The following is a 10,978-nucleotide window of genomic DNA, read 5'->3' on the forward strand; positions in this document are numbered from 1 at the left end:
GTCAAATGGGATGAACCTGGATTTTCCGAACTGTGCACGAAGGCGAGGGCTATTGTTGGCCACTATAAGAGAAGCTCAAAGGCTCAGGCGCGCCTTATGGAAGTACAAAGGGAAATGCAGCTGAATGCTTTGGAAGTGGTGCAAGATGTTCCGACGCATTGGAATAGTGAGCATCAGATGACTAGGCTGCTCAAGCTTCGCAAACCGATTACCATGAAGCTTTCGGAGTGTGATGGGGTTGACAACCTCACTGCAGCTGAATGGAAGCTGATGACTGCCGCTGTGAAGGTACTCGATCCACTTGCTCAAGCCACAATAGAGCTATCTGGGGACAGATATCCCACATTGTCCCAAGCTGGAGTGCACTTACATTGTACTTGCTCGACACGCAGCTCAATCAGATGAGTCGTCGGCAATTGCTCCGAGTCTGGCATGCAGCATCAAGGCAAAGTTTCCAGGTGTCAAGACACCTGAGGATACAGCCCTAGCGATGTTGCTGGACCCAAGGTTTAAGGATGCCTGCTATACAGAAAGGGCAGAGAAGGAGTGGGCCTGTGCTGTTCTCACTATAGCAGCAGAGGGAACGCTGCAAGTTGTATGCTGTGAAACATCAAGTGTGAGCGGTACAGGTTTAGATAGCTCCGAAGATGCTTCTGTGTGGGGGGCCTTTGCAAGCTTCACATCAGATGGTACTATGAAGTCTGGTCCTTCCATCAAAGATGATGTTGAGAGCGACCTGAAAGCTCCCCTCCTTCCTCGCTGTGAGGAATCGCTCGAATCGTGGGAGAGCAAAGGCAGCTATCTTCACCCGTCCTTTGCAAGGGTAGCCCGCAGGTACCTTTCAGTGCCAGCAACCCAAACAACAAGTGAAAGGTTATTTTTGACAGTGGGTGCCATTGTAACCAGCAGAAGGGAGCACCTACTTCCCCAGCATGTGGAGCAACTAGTTTTTCTGCATGAGAATTTTCGACTTTCATTTTATTAACTGTAGAAAAGAACACCTTTTACTTGCAAGTAGAGCTGCGATTGTTTTCTGATTTCTTTTTCCGTGTTGTAGCCTTGTAACTAGTAGAAAGGAGTGCCTTCTTCACTGCATGTGGAGCTGCTAGTCTTTATGCCTTTATTTTTTTACTTGAAATATGTTACCAAATGATATTCTGTGATGTTTTATGCATGTGTTGTAGGTTATCTGTGTGGAAGGGAGCACCTCCTTTTACAACTAGTCAATATACAGAAATTTTTTTTACTGTTTAAGATATGTTATCACAGGATTCTCTGTGATGCCTTTGTTCTAACCTCAGAAATAAAGAATTTTGCATAGAACTTTAAACTGTTCAGTTGTGTTCTTCGGACACCTGACAATTCGAATTCGCTTCGAAAGTATTCGACCCCAAGGGCTATTCGCTTTGATTTCAATTCGAACTAAGATATTACTATTCACACAAGCCTATTCTTTACTTTTATTTCTGCAACAATTTTGCATTTTTATGCATTCTACTAATTTTGCGATGCCTTGTTTGATCAGAACACTACAAAATAGGTTGCACGTTTGTCGACCATGTAGACGCACACATAACAAATTCCTTTTCTTACACCTCTCACTTCTTGACCCCATGACACTTGTCTTGGGAAGACGACTTGAGGAACGTGCGAAATTTCGGGAGCAAATCTTTTACAATCAACCAGAGCATCTGACACGTAGCTCTTCTCTTTGCATGGCTTGCCATTTTGGCTTTAAGATTTCTCACTCCCTTTTTAGCATAGGAATATGCACTGACGTAATATCTTCAACGTAGAATTCAAAGGCAAGTTATATGGCCACTCTTGGTGACGTGCCTTGGTAGGAAAAATTGCAAACTCTGTATAGCATTGTTACCTGGAGTCCAGTAGTGCGCGAAGCGGCGTTAAGTTCACAGATAATCGATATAAGAAATCTATCACTCACCAGGGTGTCTACCAAGTTGACATTTTCAAATTCCCTCAGTTTTCCATGTTTTCCCTGAGCGCCTTTGCAAAAATACCTGAGTGACAAAGAACTTTGTTTTATGTCAAGACGGGCTGACACCATGTCGCCCGATGCTGTCACTCTCTGTAAGTATGTTTAAAAAAACAAGGCCTCAATCTAGTTTGCATATTTAGGAGTAGTGTTTATGTTACTCAAAAAGAAAACAGAAGGGAGGGGTTAGTATAATGCAGAGTGAATAAAATATTTTCGATAACATGGTAAAACCTACTGCAAATCGAGTCGAACGTTTTCAAATATGAATAAAAAAGAGATGCATACAGAAGCAAATATTTTCAAATATGAGCTATTCCTATTAAATGATAGCAAGCTCTTTGGTAGGAGCTTGCCCAAACTTTGTCACAAGTGACATTCTCCCTTAGCAGCTGGAAAGTCAACCTCAACTGTCCTGACATACTCTCAGGCCACGCACAACGCCTCAGTGTTGCGTTTCACTGCTTTAAAGAGTTTATTTTGATTTGGATGAGGGACACCTGCACCTCGGCATCAGCCAACACTTTCCTTTTTTAGCTCAAGCTCCTTCAAAGAAGAGGCGGCACGTTTCCTTTACCATTCATTCCTCAATGCATAGGCCCTTTCTGTTCTCGTCCTCCCTCTGCCCCGCATTCGCCCCACGGACCAGTTGAAGCATCCTCTTGGTCAGTTGTACAGTCAACGTCCAATTTTTCGGACTTCCTAGGGGCTGCAGAAAGGTCCAAAAAAGGGCCGTCCGAAAAAAATGAATGCGAGTCTCACCGGCGTATTCACAAATGCTCCTTTCCTTACTCATAAAGGTGGCCTTTCGTAAGGAGAACTTAAGTTAAAGGGTGAGGAAAGGTTAAGGCGCCCATCAAAAACCCACCTTACGACATTTTAAGGCCACCGCCCTTATCTGAATAAGTGTCACATGGGAGCGAGGCTAGGCACATTTTTACGCTTTAATCTTCTGTGCATATACGTAAAACTTATTCCTACAATAGAATAATAAAACTGTGCCACAGCACTCCTACAAGCAAGCACCGCCAACTTTAGACAGAAAGTTTGCCCGTTGTTGACACAACTTTATTTTCGGCTGGCCACTATGCAGCGTTTCCGGCGTGCCGTCACAACAACATGCTTAATCATGGTTGCTGCTATTCACGTCCCTTTTTTGTGTGTGTTTACTTTGCGAGTCGGTCGGTGCTCTTTATTCCTTGGACATTTTATTCTCGTGTTTTTCTTTCTTGTGTTGTGTATTTTCTTTAAATATTAATTTCTTAACAACAAAAAGTGTAATGGAGGGGAAAGAAAGGATAAATTTTAGCGAAGAGGAGTGAAGCGTGTTGATCGATCTGGGGAGCAAGTACAAGGATCTCGTGGAAAACAAACGGACATAGGGTGTCTTTGGCCAAAAGAAAAAGACGTGGAAACAGATCACGGACGAATTCAACTGCTGGTCCAACGTTCAATTTCGCACCGAACTCGAACTGCGCAAATGCTGGGATAATTTAAAAGAAAAGTGGAGGAAAGGGAAGGCCGACGACATGAAGTTTTACGACAGGTGAGCTCCTGTTCTCTCTGTTCGGTTTTTGCTACTCGCTAGTTTTGCTTGAGTAAAGCTACATTTTGCTGATAGTGAGGCTCCTTGATGTATGCCTAATGCGGCTTAGCCGCATCAGCTCCGTCGCCGTGCCAGGATAAGTTGCTTCCGTGAAATATGGCATGCGATTGTTCGCACCTTGCTTCAAGACTTTTAATTTCTTATGTTGTGGATGTCGCGCTCTCGAATGCAAGCACGCACTTTTATAACGTTCTCGCGTGGCCGTGGCTTGACGGCGTGTACCAAAATAAACGCGAGCTCGAGTCCACACCGGCCGTTGCCAAATTAGCTGCTGTCTGTAGACGGCGAGGAGTCCACTGCCATTCACGCAAATATCGCAAAAGTAATGATTAAACCATTTTCACACTTAGCACGACGCTAGCCGTGTGCAGTTAATTCAGAAATGATTGGGGCATAATGCAAAGTCGTGCTGTCTTTTCAGGGGGCGGCAGCGCGCCAGCGAGCCAACTGACGGACGAGTTGGAGCGAGTTGGAGCTGCCGTATAGCATATGTCGACGCGGGTGCACAACCCGTTCGACAGTGACCGTGGGCACCACATGTATACTGCTGGATCACAAGGCACCCCGAGTGTCGTCTCACTGCTTTAACCAATGCAAGCGGAGTTGCTGGAACCGTCCGACGGTATGTGAATTGTGAAGGCAGCTTTTTGGAAGCAAGTGGCTGATTGTACTGGGCGAGCATAGATGAGCAAAGGAGTTGCGCCAAAGTCTCTCGTTCAGAGAGGAAACGCTGTAAACACTTCACAGCTTGCATAAGATCTCCTCCAGATGCATGAAACATCTTAGCAACTCCCAATGTAAAGCAATGTTAGCCATAGATTTGAAGAAAGCCCCCGACAAAGTGGCCCAGAATGCCATGCTTGTTGAGCTCTCTTTCACCAACTGCAGCACAAAGATATAAAACTACATGCGGGTCTTCTACTAACGCCGTACATGCGCTCTCAAAATTGGTGGCATGACATCTCACCCCTACCCACACCCACAGAAGGGCACACCACAAAGAGCAATGAGTGCTCTCCCCAACACTGTTCAACATAGCAATGTGTCACATACTCGGATCTGTACTCCCCATACCAGACATATGTTAGACACTGCACGCCAACGACATAACCATATGGATCAGCAGAGGCTCTCCGGAGACAATATAGGACACCCTGCAGCGCGCTCTAGATGTAGCTCAAGTGGGAGCTGCGAGGAGAGCTCCCTGGAAAAAGTTGGAGCCACTGCTGGTTGTGCACAGCAGGCGCTAGAGGCCCCCGCCCATCACCCTACACAACAAAGGACAATATATTCCTCAAATACATAATATCAAAGTAGTGGGCCTATGCATGCAGCAAGATGGAGTAGGTGTGGCCACTTTCCAACATTTGCTTAAGCAGGGTGAACAAGTCTTCGAACAGTATGCTGCTGAGGTGCGCCTCGCGCTCTGCGAGGTTGGAATTGCAGACGAGGCTACTGTCTCATGTCTTGTAGCAGGTCCTACTTCTATGGATGATCTCCGGACCATCTACAAAGCTTTCGGAGTTAGACAGAAAATGAAAACGAAAAGTAAACACAAGAACAGTCCTAACATTCAACAAACTAAAAACAGAAATCAACGTAAGCGATCGCGTTACGTTGAACACCAAGGACTTTACCACTTAGGTCCTAAAGTTCTGGCTGATCACCTTCTTATGGGTGATTCTTCAGTTGCATGCTCTTTAACAGGCTTGCATAAAGAGTTTGATCCTATTTTTAACACTTATTCTACACCACTGTCTTCCCCACTTAAATCGACAATAGCACTCGAGGTTGACGAATCTTTGTTCACGGAGGGTGAAGTTGCTGTTGCCATTAGATTGCTCTCTTCAAAGTCCTCTCCAGGACCCAATAATATCTCAACTTCCGAACTCTTAAAGATACCCCCCGGTATCTTGTGTCATATTTTCAATAATTGGTTAGCTTTTGGCTTAGTCCCGTTGGAAATGAAACAAAGCAGGACCGTATTTATACCTAAGAAATCCAATCCGGGGGGTCCAGGCGATTTTAGGCCGATCTCTGTCTCCCCTATCCTTTTTAGGTTATTTTCGAAGCTCTTACTGTGTAGGTTTAGTGCCACTAACCATTTCCATAAATATCAGTCCGGTTTCGCCAAAGATTGCAGTACTTCCTCCAATTTACTTGTCTTGCAAGCTATTATAAGGTTGCTTAAACTTAAATGTATATCTTTCTTTGCTGTGAGTCTTGATTTGCGCAAGGCTTTTGACTCAGTGTCTCGCTCGGCTATTTTCAGTGCCCTAGATGCACGCAATGTCCCTTCACGTATCCTTAACTTAATTAAAAATTTATAGGTGAATTGTACCACCACATACACTTGCGGGGGTATCTCAGATAATGTCCGTGTACCATTAAGAAGAGGCATCAAACAAGGTGATCCTCTTTCTCCTTTTCTTTTCAACTGCATAATTGATCCTTTAATCTACCGTTTAAATGAATTAGGTGTGGGAGTTCCATTGCTTGAAAGTTCAATGTCTGCTATGGCGTTTGCAGATGATCTCCTCTTAATGTCCGACTCTCGTGAGGGACTTCAGCTCCTTATAGATGAAGCTCCTTATAGAGTCTCTTTTCTTAGAATTGTTGATTGTCAAATAAATCCTTCAAAGTTGCAGTATTTTGGTTGGCGTCCAGATCACATTAGTAAGGGCTTTAACTACAACATTCCTTTATTGCCTATCTTGGGGCAGGATATTAAGCCGAAAGGTAGAGATTAACCAATTAGATATTTATATCTTAACATCTTCATAAATAAAAATCCTACAGTCCATTCCGAAAAGGTTATGAAACTTCTTGAACTCCTTGCGAAGGCCTCCCTAAAGCCATTTCAGAAGGTGCATTGCTTGAGACAGCTGGTTCTTCCAGTATTCCTATACAGTGTTTCAAATACTTTAGAGGTTTCCTCAGAGTCCTGTAGGCTGGATGGGCTCATTCGCAAATGGGTAAAGAGTGTTCTTCACTTTCCTCCAGGTTTTCCTAATATGTATATATGGCGTCCGTCTAAGAATGGGAGGCTGGGCATCATTCAGTTGCAGAGTTGCTCAGGCGGTTCAGTACAAGAGTCTCACACGGTTACTTAGACTAGGGGACACATTCGTATATAATCTTTTTGATAGTATCTTGGATAAGAGTTTTCGACGCATTGCTGAATTATTCGAAATCCCTTCTGGAATCACTTCCTCAAAGGCAATTCAGTCAGCATTAAATAGAGGATCCCAGAAGTGGTGGTCCGATTTAAAGTCTAAATATACCAATAAGGACCTCCTGGCACACCATGACCAGGCTGTAGCGAAAACTTAGTTGTATCACGACTCCAAGTTGTTGAAGGAAGGGGATCGTCTTAAGGCTTTGCGCCTTAGGACAAATCTATATCCGACTAGGTCTTTAACTAACAAGCAAAGCAGCGATCCGACGTCACGGCTATGCCGTCGCTGTCATGAAAAGCCAGAAACTTCATTCCATATATTGCAGGAGTGAGTCGGTGCACCTCGTACGTACAGAACGACACAACTTCGTAGCGAAGCAGGTTGCCCGTCTAGTAAAGGAAAAGAGCCCGAGCGTTATGGTTCAGGAAGAACCTCGTTTAACGACTCGGGAGGGTACTAGACTGAAACCTTACTTAGTCATTGAGACTGCGGACGAAGTATTAGTGATCGATTTGGCGGTCATATGGGACTCCAACGTTGGGGTGCTTAAAGACAAGACAAGTGAAAAGTCAGCGAAGTATGCTCCATTGCAGAGCTGCTTCGATCCACACAAGAAATTCTCCTCCCTTGGATTAGTTTTTGGAGCTCGAAGCATGACTTGTTCAGAATCTTTGCAGTTAGGTAAGACCTTGGGTCTTTCACGGTGTGATCTCGCTTGGCTATGTGCCTGTGTCCTTCGTGGTAGTTTGATATGTCTTAACAGATTTAGAAAAAGAGTGTAGAAGTTCCTGGGAGATTCGCCGCGCGTACTTTTATATTTCTAGTTGCCGTAGTGGTTTATTTTTTTTATTATTATTATATATATATATTTTTTACTACTGTGTTGCTCTGTATGATGTATTTAGTTCGGAGGTCGGCCACAGCTTAACAAGATAAGTACAACAAAAAACACGATAGCTTTCCCCAAGATAGCTCACCTACAAATGACGTCTTGGGCAGGCCAGTGCTGGACAGCAAGGACCGACGTGTGGTGGGGTTTCCCCTCCCGTGCTGGTCCTTCCCAACTGTCCTCCACATTAAATCCAGCTGTGGCCACTGACACTACAAGTATTGTGGTAATTTATGTTAATAGCATATTTTCAATCGACACCGAGGACTTCATGGGACAGACATGCTGCGGCTGCGTGATGCCCTACCCTTGTCTCGCCTTCGCTATCATGCACCATACAATAACTTACAAAGGCGCAGCACAACAAGCTCAGCACTCTCATTGCAAAACCACTAAACTTGCAGTCGCAGAAACGACTAACATGAGTACAGAGCTGCTAGGCAAGGCAAGTAACCACAACATCCTAGAAAAGCTTATCAGTACACACAAACTCAGGCAGGAAATTAGACTGAACAACATCAGGCAGAAGAATCCTGCAAACGCTGGCATTCGAACCCAACGACGCCCCGCCGCCTGCTAGAAGCTGCTTGGCAAAAATTCCAGAACATTACTCAAAATAGCCCCCCTACAACACAAATGGAACCCCAATGAAACAAAATACGCAGAGAACAGTGCATCACATACGGCTGCAGGTGCATTCAACAAACCAACACCCACAAATACCTGTTCACTGATGCTGCCACCAATAACACTGCAGCAGCCCTACCGCCTACAGCCGAGTTAGTCACGAAAGCCACCACACACACGATAACTAAGCAATCCTAGTTGCCTACATCAACTCTGCATTGGTGCAGGCGACCAGCGGGCTCTTGGACTGAGAGGCCCAGTTCATCATACAATTTTTTTTCTCTAAATCAAGTTAACTGCTAAGATGCAATTTAAATTAAGAACTGCTACTTGCATAAGGCATAAAAAGAAATAGTGGAGGTGTCGCGGATTGCAGGAAGGCATCTGTTGAATGAGCCAAGTGACACCGATGATCAAGTTGTGTGTAAGGCATGCTGCCTTTTAGTGCCCACCATTTCTACATTGTGTTACTCATTCAATGCTCTGCCATATTATTGCTCAAAAACAACATAAAAAAGTGATAGATAAAACAAAGAATCAGTAAAAGAAATACTAAAGCTTAACAACAGCAAACTTTTTTTTTTTCCTTAAAGGTCACTGATATATAGTTTTTCTATGAATAGCTTTATTTTACTTGCACACACAGATTTACACACTCGCTTTCAAATAATGCAAGTGGCAGTAAAGTGAACAAGTATTTATGTATTCAGCAGCTGGGGTACTCGCAGTGTGGCACCAACCGATCGTGGTCAAGGACGCCAACAAAAGCCATGGGGAGGTATGGCGGCAGCACCATGTGCAGAAGGAGCATGAGAAGCTGTGGCACTTCTATGGTGACCAGGCCAGTGCACTATCTGAATACTGGAAAAGTAAGAACGTTCCTGTTCTTGGAAGTTCAGTAGCTAATGTGGTCACCCAAAAATGCAATGCCAGTGAGACCTGGGCAGCAGTTGTACAGAGGTTAGTTTCTGCCACCATCCACCAGAGTAAGGAAACTGAAGTGGCACCAAGGGTGGCAGAATCGGACGCTGCAAGCTGCAGCGACCAGCAAACAGGCATTCTGTGTGTGTGCACCACAAGGTGCAAAAGGTTGCGCCCGCTACTGTGCCACACCCCTCAGATGCTGGTAAACAGCGCTCAGATTCTCGCTGAAGGGTACTCAAGGCTCACAGCATGGTGCAGTCACCAGAGATGGCAGCTGCAGAGCAGCGCTGCAAAGGCACATGAAGTGATCTTCCAGTCAGAAGCTAAAAAACTTCGAGAGAGCAGTGAAATAGCAGCAGCCAACCTTTTCGAACTTCACACAACGAATCAGGTTGAATAACACTGCGCAAGTTCGCAGGTTTGCCAAGATGCACTGAAGAATGAAAAAAACGTGTGTCACTTCAGCACGACCCGCCACCAAGAAGGAGAAAATAAAAAGATGCACTCCATGTGCTCCTGCACTTGCTGGTGGTATTTGGGTACACAAGAAAGGGTGCAAGACTCCAGTTGTTGCTGCTGCTTCTAGTGTGGCACAGCTCTCAGAATCTCTGCCCTCAGAGCAGTGCCATTTTTGGCAAGTGAAGAAATCCTGCTGAAATCAGAAGCTGAAGAGCAAACAGAAAACTATGATGCTGTAATAAAACAAGGTAACCTAGAGGCACCCGAGAGAGAGAAAAATAGCTTTGACCTTAAAGGCCGTGCTGCACTGTCAATGGATAACATAGCAGATGTTGAGGTCATGGCCCAATGTTCTGAAGTTGGCACTGTTCAAAACCATAACAAGGTCTACAAGAATGCCACACGTACAGTTTTAGTCCACTGAAGATTCTGTCTGTGGGATGCTTGAACATCCCAATGCTGAATCACTGGCCAAACATACTGTAGAAAAACATGCAGTCATAAACATGCATAAGCATGCAGTCAGCAACTGAAACTTTAGGTGAAAGCAGGGGAGTAGTAATTACCAGCTACTCCATGCCTTATGGAAGCTTTGTGGAGGCAACTGCAGAAGTGACCATACCAGATAGCCCTCCATTGGACTGCAGAAAAAAAGCTAAAGATCACCGCAGGAAAAAATGTAAGCTCGTGAGATTGACACAGGGCTGTACTCTCATAGGGGAGGAAGTTTTTCTATAGGTAACAAGTTCAGCAACTACGAAGAGTCTACAGCTAGCTATGAGGAACGGAAAAATAAAGGGTTCCTTCCCATGTGTATCTCAAAGTCAGGTAAGAATCCATTTTGCTTTGACAGATATTAACGAAGCAGAATTTCCGTACATTCATGTTACTTTTACCTGTTGCCATGCAGGGTACCGAAGTTCTAGAGGGCAGAGTATTTATTTGCCCAAACCAAAACTTCAATGGAACAGGTTGCAAAGTTGAACTGAAACTTGTACTATGCTCTATGCCACAACCATTCCATGAAATTGTGAACATGACAGAGGCTCATAACCATAATAAAGGCCCCGAAGTTTTCCTGTGGTACATAATTCATTGTGCATTAACTTCATCAAAGAAAGACCAACTAAGGAAATGATTTCTTATAATGCAGAAGTCTTTCTAAAAAGAAAAACGGGGAAAGCACATTACTTCACAGGACGTGAGAAACCTGAAGCATGCAACAGTTCAAAAGATGAAAGCAGCACACATCATGAAGTGCTCCTTCTGCAGAAAATAGACAAATTATTTTCTGAAAC

This window comes from Dermacentor andersoni, chromosome 3, assembly GCF_023375885.2.
Source record: "Dermacentor andersoni chromosome 3, qqDerAnde1_hic_scaffold, whole genome shotgun sequence".
NCBI lineage: Eukaryota > Metazoa > Arthropoda > Arachnida > Ixodida > Ixodidae > Dermacentor > Dermacentor andersoni.